Source organism: Enhydra lutris, unplaced genomic scaffold (assembly GCF_002288905.1).
Source record: "Enhydra lutris kenyoni isolate GAN:26980312 unplaced genomic scaffold, ASM228890v2 scaffoldscaffold1, whole genome shotgun sequence".
Lineage (NCBI taxonomy): Eukaryota > Metazoa > Chordata > Mammalia > Carnivora > Mustelidae > Enhydra > Enhydra lutris.
Genome location: NW_019154085.1, coordinates 55,882,205 through 55,900,393, shown reverse-complemented (window position 1 = coordinate 55,900,393; position 18,189 = coordinate 55,882,205). Strand labels below are relative to the sequence as shown.

The following is an 18,189-nucleotide window of genomic DNA, read 5'->3' as shown; positions in this document are numbered from 1 at the left end:
ATTGTGACTATGGCTGGGGAAGACAATGCACAATTATACTGTGTATGCGATTAATTCTAGTATACTTAGAATGCACCCTATGTAGGAAAACACAGAGGATTTCTTGGAATAGTGTAATTTTAGAGCTGAAGAGGACATTTGAGATCAACTAACCCAGTGTCCTCATTTTGTGAATGAGTACCCTGAGAAATTAAAATCACTTTTCTAAGTTTACCATATCAATCAGTGTCAGCAAGGAGCCAGAGACAACACAGTAATTTGAATAGGGAAAGTTTAAGATAAAGAATCACTAATTCTAATAGAAAACCTCTATTATATAAAGAGATAAAGGGCACTTTAAGGAAGACCCCCCCCGCTGCTGAAGAAAGTTTCCCATAGAAGAAATGAATATGGATTGGGGAGCCTGGGTGGCTCAGTGGGTTAAAGCCTCTGCCTTCTGCTCGGGTCATGATCCCAGGGAGCCTGCTTCCTCTTCTCTCTCTCTCTCTGCCTGCCTATCTGCCTACTTGTGATCTCTGTCTGTCAAATAAATAAAATCTTAAAAAAAAAAAAAAGTTGCTGTGGCTGATATCGAAGAGGTTACTGCCTATGTTCTCCTCTAGGATTCTGATGGATTCCTGTCTCACGTTGATGTCTTTTATCCATTTTGAGTTTATCTTTGTGCACAGTGTAAGAGAATGGTCGAGTTTCATTATTCTACATATAGCTGTCCAGTTTTCCCAGCACCATTTATTGAAGAGACTGTCTTTTTTCCACTGTATATTTTTTCCTGTTTTGTCGAAGATTATTTGCCCATAGAGTTGAGGGTCCATATCTGGGCTCTCTACTCTGTTCCACTGGTCTATGTGTCTGTTTTTATGCCAGTACCATGCTATCTTGGTGATCACAGCTTTGTAGTAAAGCTTGAAATCAGGTAATGTGATGCCCCCAGTTTTATTTTTGTTCTTCAACATTTCCTTAGTGATTCGGGGTCTCTTCTGATTCCATACAAATTTTAGGATTACTTGCTCCAGCTCTTTGAAAAATACCAGTAGAATTTTGATCAGAATGGCATTAAAAGTATAGATTGCTCTAGGCAGTATAGACATTTTAACAATGTTTATTCTTCCGATCCAAGAGCATGGAATGGTCTTCCATCTTTTTGTGTCTTCTTCAATTTCTTTCATGAGTGTTCTGTAGTTCCTCGAGTACAGTTCCTTTACCTCTTTGGTTAGGTTTATTCCCAGGTATTTTCTGGTTCTTGGTGCTATAGTAAATCGAATCGATTCTCTAATTTCCCTTTCTGTATTTTCATTGTTAGTGTATAAGAAAGCCACTGATTTCTGTACATTGACTTTGTATCCTGCCACGTTGCTTAATGCTGTATGAGTTCTAGTAGTTTGGGGGTGGAGTCTTTTGGGTTTTCCATATAAAGAATCATGTCATCTGCAAAGTGAGAGAGTTTGACTTCTTCATTGCCAATTTGGATACCTTTTATTTCTCTTTGTTGTCTGATTCCTGTTGCTAGGACCTCTAATACTATGTTGAACAAGAGTGGTGATAGTGGGTATCCTTGTCGTGTTCCTGATCTCAACGGGAAGGCTGCAAGCCTTTTCCCATTGAGGATGATATTTGCTGTGGGTCTTTCATAGATAGATTTTATGAAGTTCAGGAATGTTCCCTCTATCCCTATACTTTGAAGCGTTTTAATCAGCCACAGCAACTTCATTCAAGATATGTCTCCAAAGGCAAAGGAAACAAAAGCAAAAATGAACTTTTGGGACTTCATCAAGATCAAAAGCTTCTGCACAGCAAAGGAAACAGTCAACAAAACAAAGAGGCAACCCACGGAATGGGAGAAGATATTTGCAAATGACAGTACAGACAAAAGGTTGATATCCAGGATCTATAGAGAACTCCTCAAACTCAACACACACAAAACAGACAATCATATAAAAAAAATGGGCAGAAGATATGAACAGACACTTCTCCAATGAAGACATACAAATGGCTATCAGACACATGAAAAAATGTTTATCATCACTAGCCATCAGGGAGATTCAAATTAAAACCACATTGAGATACCACCTTACACCAGTTAGAATGGCCAAAATTAGCAAGACAGGAAACAACATGTGTTGAAGAGGATGTGGAGAAAGGGGAACCCTCTTCCACTGTTGGTGGGAATGCAAGTTGGTGCAGCCACTTTGGAAAAGAGTGTGGAGATTCCTCAAGAAATTAAAAATAGAGCTTCCCTATGACCCTGCCATTGCACTACGGGTATTTACCCCAAAGATAAAGATGTAGTGAAAAGAAGGGCCATCTGTACCCCAATGTTTATAGCAGCAATGGCCACGGTCGCCAAACTGTGGAAAGAACCAAGATGCCCTTCAACGGATGAATGGATGAGGAAGATTTGGTCCATACACACTATGGAGTATTATGCCTCCATCAGAAAGGATGAATACCCAACTTTTGTGGCAACATGGACGGGACTGGAAGAGATTATGCTGAGTGAAATAAGTCAAGCAGAGAGAGTCAATTATCATATGGTTTCACTTATTTGTGGAGCATAACAAATAGCATGGAGGACAAGGAGAGATGGATAGGAGAAGGGAGTTGAGGGAAATTGGAAGGGGAGGTGAACCATGAGAGACTATGGACTCTGAAAAACAATCTGAAGGCTTTGAAGGGGCGGGGGGTGGGAGGCTGGGGGAACCAGGTGGTGGGTATCAGAGAGGGCACGGATTGCATGGAGCACTGGGTGGGGTGCAAAAACAATGAATACTGTTATGCTGAAAAGAAACAAACAAACAAACAAAAAGAATATGGAAGCCACCCCCACCTCCATGGTTAAGACTCAGACCTCATTGTTGAAGGCATGGTTGTAGCCCAATGCATGGTGGAGAAGTTTTAAAAGGGCTCAACCAGAACTTGTTCATAGTCACTGGGCAAGCAGGAAATGCCCTGCTTGAGTGTAGGAGGCCAAAGCTGGAAGTCAACCATTGGGATGCTTGCAAAACTCAGTGGGAATCTGACCCTGGGAGTGCCTCTCAAATTTGATGGGAAACTGACCACTGGCTGCCATTGGAACTCCATGGGCACAGAGGCCATTGTAAGTTCCCCACACATGCAGCAGGTAGCCATATGGTAGGAGCAAGAAGGGGTACCAGAAAAGGGGAACCAGAAAAGAAAGCCTCTTCCTTCTTCAGCATCTTTCCAGAACGCATTTCTAACATAGCTTAACATTGTGCCAGACAATAAATTGGTAACTAGCATAGTTATCTAGTTAGCTAGCTTCTGAGTAGATTTTCACAAGAGATAAATTAAGAATAGCTCTTTTGTTTCATAACAGAAATCACAATAAGTTTACGGTTAGTCAGTGTAAAAACCTTGCCTGGAACTCATACTTTCTGCTCAATTTTGCTAAAAATAAAGTCTATTAAAAAATTACCCCTTAGAGGTGTCTGGGTGGCTCAGTCAGTTAAGCCTCCAACTCTTGGTTTTGGCCCAGGTCCTGATCTCATGGTTTGTGAGATCAAGTTGGGATCCACACTCAGCAGGAATTTGCTTGGATGTACTCTCTCCCTCTGACCCTTCCTTTCTCTCTCTCTCTAAATAAATCTTTATTTATTTATTATAAATAAATAAATACAAAATAAAATTATCCCTTAGACTTATACATAACCTTGGAAGACATAACCATTTTATACAACAAGTTTCACTTTTATCAAGGAAGATTCCTTTGTGAGTCATGGGACAGTTATCTCAAACTCTAGCCACCAAACTTGCAGAGTAAATCTGGAGTTCCACACAGATGCTGGGCAATTCCCAAGGATTTTCCAGATGAAACTTACATAATTTTCTAGGTATCTCAGGATTTTAGAGTTCAGTTTAATCTATTATGGAGACAAATGAGAATACAGCAAAGCCAAGTCTCTAGATTAAGAGGTGAAACAGCTAATGAGAAACCAGCCAAAAAGCACAAACCAAGATAAAGTGGATACCAGCAGGTAGGTCATGCCATAGGTCAGAGACAAAAATCCCACTAAAGAGCAAGACAATGGTGAGGTCAAAGGCTTGTTGGATAGTCTGAAGCTATGCTGGGGAATTAAGAGAGCCACAGGAGTTAACGGGGGTGGGGAAAATGAAGAGATATGAGGTCCCAGCATCTAGCAGACATGCTTCTAATAGAATCTCCTCTCATAGCCAGGGAGTTTCTTTGATTAGAGAACCATTTCAGTCTTTTGCTTCCTGTTTCAATAATTATCAAGATTAGCTGACTCAGAACTCCAATTGAAAAGAAGAAAAGGAAAATCAGATTAATCTGCATTACATAACAGGAAAAAATAGGCATATCACACATAGCAGAAAGAGTACTAAGGACTAGGAACCAGGGGACCAGAGTTTTAGTCTTAAATCTTCTTGGAATAGTGTATGACTTGGCTAAAACCATTCATTTAACCTCTGTGAAGCTCTGCTTTGTTCTTTGTAAAATTGAACTGGATAGCTTCTGAGGGCTAAGTGAGCTATCAACTTTTAGGGGTCTATGATCTGTGTTTTCAACTCACGTGAAATGTTGTAGATATGGATTGTTATGAGTCCAGTACTTGCATGCCAATGGGAAATCAGTAAGGAAGGTCATTAAAATATCAGGATAATATGATATAACAAGAAACAGTCCCCAGAAAATTTTGGATAATGTAGATGAAAGTGTTGTCCTCATTCTGTGACTTAGGGAGATGGAGCAACTGTTGGTTGCTTTTGCTTCTGGCAAGAATCAGAAGTTGTGTTCTTTTGTAACCACCCTGACACTAAGAGATTTGGATAATTACTTTTTCTCTACTACTGAAATACAGTTCACAAATCTCATGTTTAATTTTTTAACCAGAGGCACATTTTTTTCTTAATATCAGAATAAAAGCTTAAAACATTTTCCAGATCTGTTAAAAACACACACATGGCCTTAAGCGTTTAAAATTTTCTGTTGTTTATTTTCTTCTTCTATGTTTTAATTCTAAGTGTCTTGAAAACAATATTCATAAATTAGCAGATTGATTAGGTCTAACCAAAAGAAAATTCCTTTTCTGCAGGTCAGAAATGGTTAAGTATTGGCAGTTTCATGTGGTTCAACATAAAAAGATTCAGTGATTCATTTTACTTATTAATTATGTTTCCCTTCTCAGTTATATTCTGTATTTTGCCCTCATTTTTAAAATGTTTTATTCAAATTAAATTTAATCAACATATAAGTGTATTATTTGTTTCAGAGGTAGAATTTAGTGATTCATCCATTGCATATAACACCCAGTGCTCATTCCATCAAGTGCCCTCCTTAATGCCAATGCCCATCACCTAGTTACCCCATCCTCCTACTCACTTCCCCTCCAGCAACCCTCAGTTTATTTCCTATAGTTAAGAGTTATTTTATTTTATTGAAATTGTTTTCACCGAAGTTTCCACTAACCTTCTCATTTCCCTATTTTCTTTCTGAACATGCCAGAGAAGTTAAGAGGGAAGGTTCTTTAATCAAGTTGTTGACATTAGAATCCTGGCTCTATTTTTTTTTTAAATATTTTATTTATTTACTTGACAGATATCATAAGTAGGCAGAAAGGTAGGCAGAAAGGTAGGCAGATAGAGAGAGAGGGGGAAGCAGGCTCCCTGCTGAGCAGAGAGCCCGATGCAGGGCTCAATCCCAGGACCCTGAGATCATGACCTGAGTCGAAGGCAGAGGCTTTAACCCACTGAGCCACCCAGGCTCCCCTCCTGGCTCTATTCTTTATAGCGATGTGAATTTTTCAAGTTTTTACATCTTTATAGCAATGTAAGTTATTCAACTTCCCTGTGCTTAAATTTCTTTGTACGATAAAGACATATCTAGTGTCTACTTCTTAGGAGTGTTGGAAGGATTAAAGAGGTAGTGAATGTAGTACATATTAAATATAAGTGATTACTATCAACTAAATTTTTAAAACACAAGATACCTTCTAACAATAATTTCTTAAAATATTTAAGCATTTTGGGGCACCTGGGTGGCTCAGTCAGTTAAGTATCTGCCTTCAGCTCAGATCATGATCTCAGGGTCCTGGGATCAAGCCCTGCATCAGGCTCCCTACTCCGTGGGGAGTCTTCTTCTCTCACTCACTCTCCCTCTGTGCTTTCTCTCTCTCTCAAATAAATAAAATCTTTAAAAAAATATTTAAACAGGGCACCTGCGTGGCTCAGTGGGTTAAAGCCTCTGCCTTCGGCTCAGGTTATGATCTCAGGGTCCTGGGATCGAGCCCCCGCATTGGGCCCTCTGCTTAGCAGGGAGCCTGCTTCCTCCTCTGTCTCTATCTGCCTCTCTGCCTACTTGTGATCTCTCTCTCTCTCTGTCAAATAAATAAATAAAATCTTTAAAAAAATATTTAAGCATTTTAATATTTTCTCTTTTTTCTTTTTTTTTATTATTTTATGTTAGTCACCATACAGTACATCATTAATTTTTGATCTAGTGTTCCATGATTCAATTATTGTGTATAACACCCAGTGCTCCGTGCCCTCCTTAATACCCATTTTAATATTTTATTTATTTATTTATTTATTTATTTATTTAAGATTTTATTTATTTTTCTGACAGAGATCACAAGTAAGCAGAGAGAGAGGAAGGGAAGCAGGCTCCCCGCTGAGCAGAGAGCCCGATGTGGGGCTCGATCCCAGGACTCTGGGATCATGACCTGAGCCGAAAGCAGAGGCTTTAACCCACTGAGCCACCCAGACGCCCCCCCCATTTTAATATTTTAGATAAAATATGTAACAATGAGGACATTTTTTTAAAAATAAAAAATATGAGGTTAAAGCAAAAGTGTCCCTTGATCACTACTCTCATACAATGTCTTCTCTAGAAGTCCTTTCTGTTATCAGTTGTCTATTGATAGATATGCATACATACTATCTCTATATACCTATACAAAAAAAATGAGTTTAAGAACAAAAACAAAAACAAAACCCAATACATTTTATAATATACTACTATTGTATTAGCTCCAACTGCCATAACAAAGTACCACAGACTGGTGGCTTAAACCACATAAATTTATTTTCTTATAGTTCTGGAGACTAGAAGCCCAAGATCAAGGTACCAACATGGTGAGTTTCTGGGAAGAACACTTTCTGGCTTATAGACAAGTGGTTTCTTGCTTTGTGCCCATAGGTGGGGAGAGAGACAGTAGCTCTAAGATGTCTCTTCTTAAGGACACTAATCCCATCCAGAGGACCTACCCTCATGACCTCATCTAAACTTAATTATTACCTAGGGCCTCATCTCCAAGCACTATTGCATTGGGGGAGGGTGGTAGGACTTCAACATATGAATTTTAGAGGGACACGTTCAGTTTATAGCAATCATTGGGTTTAAAAAAGCATTTATGTATCTACAAATAACCTATTACTATTAACTACTGTTTATTGGTTACGCTAGCAGATAAGGTTTTTGTGCCAATTAGAAACGGTACTCTGTTCTGGTGGCAAAATGCATAGATTCCCTACCTGAATAGACAAATTAGGAAAAGATGGGGGGACCATGGCAGGCAGCTTGACAAGCAGTGACAAAACTGGATGCCATTCCCTATTTATACTCCTGGGCCAGCATTACTTTTGCAAAGCACAAACTTCAAAATGATATATAGCACCCCTGCAAATAGATGTACTTATTTTTTTTAAATAGTGTGTATTATCCACATTTCTTCTAAAATTTAGCCATCTGGAATTTATTTCCAAGAATGATATGACTTAAAAGTCTGATTTTCATTTTTTGGTCTAAATTGATAGCAAACTCTGTCAACACCAATTATTTAATGATTCATCCTAACCCACTGAATTGAAATGCCACCTTTATTATATATTATACTTCTAATTAAACTTTCATATCCATATGGACTCTTGAGTAGATTAAATAAAACTGATCTATATTTATATTTCTACATCGATACTGTGCTGTTTTAATCTGTTTTGCTATCTGATAGAACAAGTGTTCACTCATTATTCTTCTCAAAGATATCTTATTCTTATGTCTAATTTTATTTTAAAAAATCCTGTTAATTGTTCGCATTGCAATTTTGTTAGAGAATGCTGACATACATACCAAATTTAATCTCCAATCTAGGATCATCCTTCTGGTATAGCTCTCCAGTTCAAGTCTTCTCTCACTTCTGCAAAAGATTTCATAGTTTGTTTGTTTGTTTGTTTTCTGGTGAAGGCTTGGAAATTATTTTGGAATAAGTAGAAATTGATGACCAAGAAGCTGATTCTAAATTTCTTTAGTAGCTGTGTGAGGAAAAGTGTAGGAACTAGCAAGTGGACGTGGGGATGCCGAGGTGACAAATGTTCATCAAGTATTTAGATTAGGTGAAATATGATAACTTGTTCATTGGGAGTGGAGTTTGAGGGAAGAACAGAGAAAGAAGCATGGTTCTGAATACTATTGAGCTATTTCTATCCTCTTAGGTTGAAAGCTTTAGTTAGTTTTCAGTCTCTTTTATTTTCTAATAAATTTATTTGGCTATGGGTTCCTTTTTTTCTGTGTATCTTTGGCTGCGTTCTACAAGTTTTGAAATCGGGTTTCATTATCTAATTTCTAAATAACTTACATTTCATTTTTGATGTCCTAACAATAAATTGGTTGATACTGAAGTGTTTGCCAAAGGCAGGGTTACTGATAGTTTTCAATTTTTTTGACGTGTCTATGTTCCACATCTTTCCATAACAATGTGCAAAAATTTAGAATGGTTTATGGGAAGCTACTGACCTTGCTACTTTTTTTTTTTTAAGATTTTATTTATTTATTTGACAGAAAGAGATCACAAGTAGGCAGAAAGGCAGGCAGAGAGAAGCGGGGGGGTGGGGGTGGGGGTGGGGAAGCAGGCTCCCCGCTGAGCAGAGAGCCCGATGCGGGGCTCGATCCCAGGACCCTGAGATCATGACCTGAGCTGAAGGCAGAGGCTTTAACCCACTGAGCCACCCAGGCGCCCTGATCTTGCTACTTTTAACATTAAATTAACATTTGTTGAAGAACAACTTATATATTATAAACTCCCTTGTTTTCAGTGTACAATTAAATGATTTTTAGTAAATTTGTATAGGTGTACAACCCTTGCTATAGTCTAGTTTTACATCATGATGTAAATGCTTTACAACATCCCAGGAAGGTCTCTCGTGCCCATTTCCATTAATTCCCCATCCTACTCCCAGCCCAAAATGACCACTAATCTCTTTCTGTCTCAGTAGATTTGCTTTTTCTGGCTATCTTATATAAATGTAATGCATCTGGGTTCTTAGCATAATGTTTTTGAGGCTCACCCATGTTATACCATGTATTATTTTTTTCCTTTTATTTCCAAATAGTATTCCATTTCAGCATTACTTTTTAAATCTGTTTTGCTAGGGCAATATATATTTTTTCCTGGTGGTGAGAGATTAATGTATGCAGGATGATTAACCAAGTAGGGTTCATAATTTATATAAAAGCATGATATGAATTCTGTAAAAGACTTTACTTTGTACTGAGGTCAAGTATTTACTCACACCACTCCCAAATGTGTGAAGAATAATAACGGATCTCAACTTCTATATGAGACCACTTCCTGCAGGGTAGTGAAGAAAGATGAAAACTTTTCAATTAAAAGTCATCTCAAGCACTTTCATTTCAAAATTATCTCATTTTAGATTACCTCTACCCATTTAGTGGTGTAAAATACCAACTCCAGACTGGTCAGGTAGCCTCCTTCAATGGAAGGATGTAATGCCTGGTTAGCCTATAGGTTCTGACACCCTTCAGGGTCCTCATTCCCCTATGCAATTTCATCCCATCCTTCTATCTCCCCAGGGGACAAGGCAGTACTATCCAGTAGAAATATATGCTAATCACACATATAATTTAAAATTTTCTCATAGCCACACTTAAAGATGTAAAAAGTGACAGGTGGAATTGGCTTTTTTTTTTTTTAAGACGTATTTATATATTTGAGAGAGAGAGAGAGAGCGAGCGCAAGAGAGCAATTGAGCAAGCATGGGGAGAGGGAGAGGGAGAGGGAGAGGGAGAATCTTAAGCAGGCTCCACACCTAGCAGCACAGACCTCAAAGGGGATGTGATCTCACAATCCTGAGATCATGACCTGAGCTGAAATCAAGAGCCAGGCACTTAACCGACTGAGTCACCCAGGGCCACCCACAATTTTATTTTTAAGTAATCTGTACATGCAAGGTGGTGCTCGAACTCAAAACCCCGAGATCCAGACTTGCATGCTCTTCTGACTGAGCCGGCCACGTGCCCCTTTACAGAGCATTCTTCATGTGAGACATGAACAGGGAGGAGAAGAAAACATCATTGCTTCTCATTACCATTGAAAGTTGTGGAGTAAATAAGCAGAAATTAGATCACCCTTCAATGCACGGGACCCTCTCTCCTCTTGTCATTATGACATTTTGTAAACACTTATTAAAATGTTCAGTTTCTAACTGCTCTGAAGTTCACTCTCTGAGGTGCAGCTAACATATATTCTCCTTCCATATTTGTCAATTATTATTTTTGCAAGGATGTATGTAAATCTGACCTTTCACTTATTTATATTCATTGTTGTTCCTTGCAATTTAATAAAAAGCCTGCCTGTCCCACTTACCTCCCTTGTAGTAACTTTAACATATTTTAATTTTTAACTATATGCTCTGGAGGATAATTTAAAGATTTCTAAAGTAGACTTCCTTGGCTAAGTAGCCCCTCTGGATAACATTTCTTAACCAGAAGACTGAATGAAGCTTGCATGACCAACAGATGGAAGGTAAGGATATAAGAACAACATTGGTCAATGCTAGTGTAATACTAGGGCCCCAGTTGCATTCTTTGCTAGAACAGAAAAAGTCTGAAAGTCCTGATGCGTAGGCCAGGACCCAAACCAATTAAATCAGAACCTGTGGCAATGGGATTTTGGTCCCAACAGTTTATGAAAATCTTCAGGGGATTCTAAAATGCAGTGAAGTTTGAGGACTATTATACTAGACCTCTTTTTATACTTTTTGAAGTCTGGACCCAAATCTTCTATTGGATTCTTGAGAAGATTCCACTTTTTGTAGACCTGCCTCTGAATTTTTTTCTTCTGATCCTATTCCCTCATTGAAATAGTCCAGGGAAGTCATGGAAATGAAACTTCATATTCATGGAGGAGTTTATCAATTCAAGAATCCTCTGCAAGCAAAAATCTTGCATGTTTCTGTCTAAGCAAACGTGTATGTGTGTGCATACGTGTGCATGGGTATGTGTTTAATGGAGAAATTATTATTTAGTTGTTTAGTTATTTAGTTATTGTTTCCAAAAGAAAGGAGTTTTTCTTTGTTGCAAAACAGTACATATTTGAAGTTTAAGATGGTGATGACCATTTGGGAAGGAAGAAACTAGAGCCAGCTGCCTTCCTAACACAAAATTGGCCTTGTTAATCTAGTGTGTGTTTGGGGGTGCTTGCCAACAGCAGGGAATTGACAATTATTGCATTTTCTAAGTAGCAAAACCAGATGTTTCTATTTTCCGTGTCTTTTCTTAACAATATGCAAAATTCAGCATGTTGTATTAGAAGACATTAAGGACATTTAAAGTGGGTTCACAGTCTAATCTGTGATTTTTTTTTTTAAAGATTTTATTTATTTATTAGAGAGAGAGAGAGAGAGAGCGAGCATGAGCACAGGCAGACAGAGTGGTAGGCAGAGGCAGAGGGAGAAGCAAGCTCCCCGCTGAGCAAGGAGCCCGATGTGGGACTCGATCCCAGGACGCTGGGATCATGACCTGAGCCGAAGGCAGCCGCTTAACCAACTGAGCCACCCAGGCGTCCCTAATCTGTGATTTTTTAAAGAGTATGTTTATTAGGGTGACTTTAACAGAAACTTTACAAACATTTGTTATGTTTTTGCTTCTCAGCAAGAGATTTCCCAAAATTAGTGGAATGCTCTTGTTCATTAAATCTCTGTCAACCAAATCTCCATTCCAAGTAGATGTGCCAAATGATGCCGACCAAGGATCACTGTGAGGCATTAAACAAATAGAGTTCTTAGTAAGACTGTCTGTTTTGTCTTTTAAAGGATATTAGAAATGTTTCACAAGTTAAAAATTTAAAGATTGAAATAGAATCCACTGGTAGCCAACATGCTATTTTCCAACTCATAGAGGTAATTCTGTCTAAAAATAATACTGAGAACCTGCTCATCAGTATAACATAATGAATTATGACGTGTGTATGTGTGTATGTGTGTGTGTATTTTCATACATTGGAACATGAATACACAGATTATTTGACTTAATTGTAATGGTCCTTGAATGAATCTTAGCTGAGCAAGCATAAGAGGGAAGCTAAGAAGTTTATGAACAAAGCAATGTGCGGTAATTTTAATGTGAAAATAAACAAGCAAGCTTGTGCCAGTGGGCAGACGGAGCACCAGCTGGGCAGAGATGGCTCAGCTAAGGGTCATTGTAGAGGTCTTGGATGACGATTTATCTCCTGATCATCAAGTCCAGCTTTAGATTTATGATCCTTACCAAACCACAACAATCAGAGAGCATCTTTTGTTTAGTACTTTGGGTTGCTTTAATTTATTGTTTACAACTTTGATTTTTGATTTTAGAAATCTTTGCTCATTAAAAAACTACAGGATTTCTACCATATGCCACGTTGATCTGTCTGTTACAGTTACATGCTTAGGACATAAAGTGGAATGTCAGCAGGTATGTGTTTGGTAGAGGGCTGGCAATGTTCAGAACCCCTGATAATGCGTTTTTTTATACAAAATGTGCATTATTGCTTCCTTTTAGTACCCTTTTAGCATTATTTGTCCTTCATATGTATGTATCAATGAAGTGACCACAGATGCTACCATTTCAAATAGAATAGCTAGATGCTGTGGTTTTCTCAAGAATCACTTACCTCATATTCTCTCCACAGGAACACAGACTTTTATCTTGCCTTATTAATTATTAATTAATTAATTAATTGTAATTATTAATGAATGCTACAGATATTCAAAAATTTCTTACTTGGGATTGGGTTGTTTTGAAACCACATTGCCTTTCTCCCATTCAACATTTGTACCAATATGTAGAGGCAAATAATTTGCTATGTCATTTCTACAGCAAAGGGATGCTAGTCCTCTGATGCCCCAAACAGTATTTTTGAGTGAGGGGACAAACACTCTTTAAGTTACTGAGGTTTTTATTGCTAACTCCTTAGGGAGTTTTACTAAGGACTTTCAGGTAATGAAATACTGACCTATTAGGCATAAACTCTAGGAAGATTTTCTAAAGCTGTGGGGCTAGGTAGGCAGAAACTTAGCAAGCATGGTTAAATGAAGGATGTATAAAGCCATGGGCTAGGAGAAATGTAATGGTAGCTTTCACAAAATAACACCACTGTGATGGATACAATATAGCTTCGAGCACTTGTTTATCCTTCCTTCCTTTGCTTGGAACTACTGTAAGGCACGGGCACGCGCGCACGCGCGCACACACACACACACACACACACAGCTATCAGATGATATTAAATAGTAATTACTTAGTGAAAGGAACATGTTTATAATCTAGGTTGTTTTCTTATTTTATATATTTTAATATGAGTTTTACAGAGTCTTGTAATTTTAGAGCCGGGCAGAATCTTGGAAAGCAACTAGCCCAGCCTTCTTGTATTAACTAGGGTTCTAGTTTGCAAACATAAGAAACCATTTCTGCTTGAATTTTGCAATAAAAATATTTTATATTAAGGTAGCTTACAGAATCAGTTGCAGACCTGAGCTTAGAAAATGCTTGGGAATAACCGAGGCTGAGAAGATAAGAAGAGTCAAGCTGTACTCCAGCTCCCTGCACAGAATCATCCCAGCAAGTCCAGCCACTGACCACCAGATGCCACGGCTTGCACCTCCTCCACTGCCATCTCTGGATTCTGGACATCCTAGTTGGCAGTGCTGCTCTTAATCATACCCCTGCCTTGCTGCTCTGCCAGGAGTCTTCACAGTGTCTCCACAGGCCCTGCTTTAAAAAAAAAAAATTATTAATATATAATGTATTATTTGTTTCAGGGGTAGAGGCCTGTGAATCATCATTCTTACACAATTCATAACACTCAACATAACACATACCGTCCCAGATGTCCACCCCCCAGCCACCCTATCCCTTCTACTCTCCTCCCCTCCAGCAACTCTGTTTGTTTCATGAGATTAAGAGTCTCTTATGGTTTGTCTCCATCTCTGGTTTCATCTTGTTTCATTTTTTCCTCTCTTCCCCCATTATCCTCTGCCTTGTTGCTCAAATTCCACATATCAGGGAGATCGTAGGATACTTGTCTTTCTTTGATTGACTTATTTCACTTAGCATAATACCCTCTAGTTCCATCCACATCATTGCAAGTGGCAAGATTTCCACTTTTTTGATGGTTGCATAATATTCCATGGTGTGTGTGTGTGTGTGTGTGTGTGTGTGTGTGTGTATACACACACATACCACATGTATATATAAATACACCACATTCATCTGCCAATGGACATCTACACAGGCCCTGCCTCTTTGCATCACCGGCTTCCAAGTGAAGCACCCCTGGGCTGAACCCAGGTCAAATGCTCATGAGCTAGTTGCAAAGGTGGGAAAGCAAGTATCTGACATAATTTTATAGATTTCTTCAAAGGAAGGAGGGGGATTCAGAAGCTGAGAAAAGAAAAGGAAAGAAAAGTAAAAAAAAAGAAGTTCTCTTACTGTCTATAACTGTAGTTGGCAAAATCAATAGACTTTTCTTTTTATACTACACTGCCAAAAAAATTTCCTTCCACCTAACACTCTGATTAATAGATATAACTCTAAGAGATATCTTTTTGCCTTATTGTCCTCTGGTTCTGTTATGATCCATCCAAATATTCCATGACCTATGGAATAAATTTTAGTTTACTACCAATAAACATGTCTTAAGTAAAATTATAAGGAAAAGAGAAATGAAGAAAGGAGACAGAAAACTCATATATATACAAAATGAATTCAGGATTTGGGATCTTTCTTGGGCTAGTGATCTGCATTGTGGTCCTCTCTCCTGATGCTGGGCAGTGGCGGTGAGCTGCAGCTTCCAGTCAGCCACACAAGACTAAACAACTGATAGATACACTTACACTCACACAACCGTTCCTTTTTTCACTTTTAGTATAACATTTAATAAATTATATGAGTTATACCTACACCTTTTTAGAAAATAGGCTTTGCGTAAGACAATTTTGCTCAACTGTAATCTAATGCAATTGTTCTGAGCACACTTAAGGTAGGTGAGGCTAAGCTATGATGTTTCGTAGATTAGGTGCATTAGATGCATTTTCAAATGATAATATTTTCAACGTATGATGGGTTTATTGAGATGTAACCCCATCGTAAGTCAAGGAAGATCTGTATTTATACATATTATATGTATGCAGATATATGTGTGTGTATGTGGCAGGTGATGAACACCTTGAGTAAACAGTCAAGATGACAATTCAAATTTGTGATTTTTCTTTTCTGCTAAGCGTTACATGTGCTCTTTACTTTCAGCCAGCATCTTGGCTGGGTGAGGTTCTTTACCCAATGGGTTGATTTACACTGGCTTGTGTATGATAACTTTTACCACTGGCCACGCAATACCGGAAGGTATCCTAGGAGCTCCTTGGATTCCATCTCCTTCTTGCCTCTATTAAAAAACAGCATTCCTATTTCCCTCTGATGCCAACTGTTCCACCACTGTAACCTCCTTTTCTACCTGGTTACTTAGTGGTATAATAAATCCCAAAAGGCAAATATTTGTATCAGCTCCCAATTCAATGTAACCATTGTTATCCTCCTAGTGACAGTATTCAAAGTTAAAACCAGGAGAGATAAGGATTTCAGGGATGGGAAAAAGAGATTTTGGAAATGGGCCTTTAGGGCTAATAATGAAAAGCACCATTCCCTCTGTACGTGATCTGGCTGTGTTGAGAAACAGCACAATATATTGGCAACTACTTCAGAACAAAACCACCTCCTGTAAAATAGCACCCAAGCTCACGAAATACTATCTCACAGCTATGACGTATCTGAGTCTTCAAGAGGCCATTTCTTTGTTCAATAAGAACAGCAGCATATGGGCTTCAGCCCACTGCCTTACTTCTTACACAGTTAAGGGAGTTTCTTAGGAAGAAGCATCATCTAGTGGGATGTACTAGGAGTGCACAAACAGTGCACATGTGGTATACAGGGAAAGAAAGTCCAAATTCTTCTTGCCTTTCCCATTACAGAATGAGTGTGATACAATGTTATAACCAGCTAACACTGTCTAATTCCCCTGGTGTATTTTACCCTGTCAAGGGCTCATACTGACAGCAGCCAGATCAGTCTTGATAAGGATAAATTCATGTACCTGAGAAATGTATAAGTCTTGTTCCCACCATTGCGAGAATTTTATTATGAGCCCATTGAACAAGTACTCATTTGCCTGGGAAGAAGACTGACACACTTATAGCAGATCATCTCTTCTACCTAATTCTTTAAAACCACTCGTAAATTATTCCCACAATATGAACCAGTTCCATTAGGTCCATCCACATAATCTCTCTGGATCTTCCCGTCACAAATCCTCCAATCACATTCCTTCAATATCCCTAACCAGCTGACCAAACCATTCACTAGTGTCTACAAATTATTAATTCATTATTTATTCATTTACTTAAAAATATTTGAGCACCTAATGTGTGTCAGTCACTCGTCCTTAACCTCAGGTAAAATGTACACTGAGACAGTCCTCTTAAAATTATACCCACATGGAAGATTTCACTTTTTTACCTTGTTTTAGGGATTTTTCAGAGCAGAGCTATCCACCATAGCTGTCTACTTCTGTTTGGGGCCAGTTTTTGTGTAGACCTGGCTATAAAACTGGCTCATTTTTCCCTTCTCCAGTCAACTAGTTGTTGGGAATGCCCCCTGGGCCAGATGTGTGTGTTGAGAGAGGGAGGTCAGTGTGGACAGTGAAATACCTGTTCATACAAATTATCTGTGTCTTCTGGTCACGCTCATGCTCAAGCTCAATCTACTTTCATTTCCTTAGTCTGTGCTGCCAGTCACGTCCAGCTTTACGGCCGGGTGTCTCAGATAGCATCCAGCTCATTATGAGTAGCTGAATCTCATTGTCACCTGATGTCTTAAAGTCAAAAGTCCAGTCGATACCCATCCTTGTCTATAAAAGGTAGATTAAAAAATAATACCTATCTCATTTGGATTTTCATGAGAAATTAAAAAGTTAAAACATGGAAGCAGGTACAAGATGCCTACCACATTGTGCCTGCTTGACAAATGGTAGTTATAGTAATTATCATGGTCCCTCCGTAAACCAAGAGCTAGTTCTTCAAAGAAAAATCACAACTTTCAAAGAAGGCCTGAGTATGCTGTCGAATCCTAAAGATCTCACTAGCCAAGCTCTATCGAACATTCTGATCATCCAGAATACATCAGTGAATCCATGGTGTCATGGGGCCACGTGGCATTGCTGTCTGCACTGTGGCTTAGATCAGCGGGACAGCTTTCTTTTTCTTTGGCCCCTTTTCAGAACTGTAGCTTTTCAGGTCACCCACTACACGGACTAGAGAGGCAGTCTCAAATGCTGATTTTGCTGCTTTCTTTCTTTTCTTTTCTTTTTTTTTTAAAGATTTTATTTATTTATTTGACAGAGAGATCACAAGCAGGCAGAGAGGCAGGCAGAGAGAGAGGAGGAAGCAGGCTCCCCTAGAGAGCAGAGAGCCCGATGCGGGGCTCGATCCCAGGACTCTGAGATCATGACCTGAGCCGAAGGCAGCGGCTTAACCCACTGATCCACCCAGGCGCCCCTGATTTTGCTGCTTTCTAAATCCAAAGAGTATCACCCAGCATTACGACTTTTTTTTTTTTTTTGAAGTGGAAAGTAGTACCACGTGTCTTTTACTTTGAACTAGCATTAAGAAGATCTATATTGAAATGTCTACCCTACACTTCCTGTCTCTCTGATCTTAAGCTGGTAATTTACCTCTCTGAACACCCCACGTGGTTGTTATCAGATCAAGGGAAATAACAGTACCTGGATTAAAATACTCACTTGGTAATATTAGTTCCCCTCCATACTCTCCTCCTTACTGATAATGTTTAACCAACTGTTGCCTGGCTTTGCCACATGGATGTCTCTC

General features: G+C 38.8%; 1 protein-coding gene across 1 annotated transcript in view; it reads left to right on the top strand.

The window, feature by feature from the left end:
- Nucleotides 1-18,189, top strand: part of LOC111145087 (coiled-coil domain containing 148) — a 179,183-nt gene that overhangs the window by 120,841 nt on the left and 40,153 nt on the right. The window lies entirely within an intron of this gene.